Source organism: Galeopterus variegatus, unplaced genomic scaffold (genome assembly GCF_000696425.1).
Source record: "Galeopterus variegatus unplaced genomic scaffold, G_variegatus-3.0.2 Scaffold13644, whole genome shotgun sequence".
NCBI lineage: Eukaryota > Metazoa > Chordata > Mammalia > Dermoptera > Cynocephalidae > Galeopterus > Galeopterus variegatus.
The window spans coordinates 32,544-34,255 of NW_007739755.1; positions in this window are offsets into that span (position 1 = coordinate 32,544).

Consider the following 1,712-nt stretch of genomic DNA (forward strand, 5'->3'; position numbering starts at 1 on the left):
AAGATGGGCTCCCAGAGGTAACAGAGGTGAAAATCTGACATAATAGATCCCAAGTGGAGGTGCTCAACTGTCAGAAGGGAAGAGGGTGCAAAGATTGAAATGATAAGAAAAGTCATAACGGTAGTAAAGGAAAGACTTTTTATCTACCTGACCTTGAACCTCACACCAGCATTGTCCAGTGGCTTAAACCACAGAGAGATAAGCTTGTGAATCCAAGAGCACAGGAATCCAAGAGGCAAATCAGATAGGAAACCACCCAGACGCTGCCTGATTCAAATAATTACAGCATATGCAGAATATAGAAAGCACGAGTATGGATGATCAGCAAGCTGAAAGCAGCCACTCCATGGAAAGCTGAGCTCCATCGCCCAGTTTCCAGGACTGAGCCACTTCTCAGACTCAGAACCCATTACTAGAATGAAAGGCCGAGTTCTGATGAGGTGAGACCCTTCAATCCCACAGTAAAGGCAATGATTCTTGCCTGTCTTCCCCAAATAGATATATGGCCCCTACAGATTGCCACGAAGGCCTATATTGGAAACATTGCAGGGTTTGTACACCACATAATCTCTGTTACAACTACCCAACTCTGCTGTTGGAGTGAGAAAGCCAAGATAGACGATACATGAATGATGAGTGTGGCTGGACCTGCCACTAAGGCCCTATGACCCAGGACAACCTATGATCCGAGCGGCATCAGGGACAGGAAAGGTGCTCTGTGGAGTTCATAGTTCATAGCAATTCTGAAGAGGAGAATCACAACACTGACCTCTAGTGTTCAGAAGCAAGGCCATGACACTCCCAGCAGGGAAATCACACCCTTTAAAGTGGCTCCCAGGTAGAGATGGGGCCTGTGGCCTTGGGATATCAGCGACCAGGCAGCCTCAGAGCTGCCAATCATGAGCTGGGCACTCCCCCACTAGGTCATTAGAGCCAGTAGGTAGACAGGCACAGCAGTCAGAAGATAGACGTGATTCCCTTGGGACTGACATGAACAAGGCCAGAGGGAAGAGAGAACCTGCAGGAGGTGTTGGCCCCGATGCCCAGGACACAGCATTGTTGCTCCAGCACCTCACCCTCTGCTCTCACGTGTGGTGTCAGGGAGTGTCCTCTCAACAGCAAAGGAGGGGGGCAGTGGCCCCAGACCATAGGACCGCTTTATCACAGCCACCACCCAGAAGCCACAGATAGGACGGGATCCACTTCAGACTCAAACTGGCAGTTGAGCCAGCACTTGGAGAAGATCCCCTAGGGGATGGGACACCACGGGTATAGTAAATCTGGGGTCAGAGCATGTTGTCTTTGGCTGCTTTTGCACTCCAGAGACATAGTACTTGTCACAGAGACGGATACCCAATGGCCCGCAAAGAAGAAACCATTTATTGCCTTCCCTTTATAGAAAAAGTTTGCCAACTCCTGTCTAATCAATGACTGTTGGGCCGGCCTGTGGCTCACTCGGTAGAGTGCAGTGCTGATAACACCAAGGCCCCGGGTTCGGATCCCACATAGGGGTGGCCGGTTCGCTCACTGGCTGAGCGTGGTGCTGACAACACCAAGCCAAGGGTTAAGATCCCCTTACCGGTCATCTTTAAAAAAAAAAAAAAATGACTGTTATGTAGGATGCCGTCTTTCCAAGAGGCAGAACAGGTGAGTCCTGGACCACAGGGTAGAAGTAGGTGTCCCCACCCGCCATCATCCCAGGGTCATCCGTG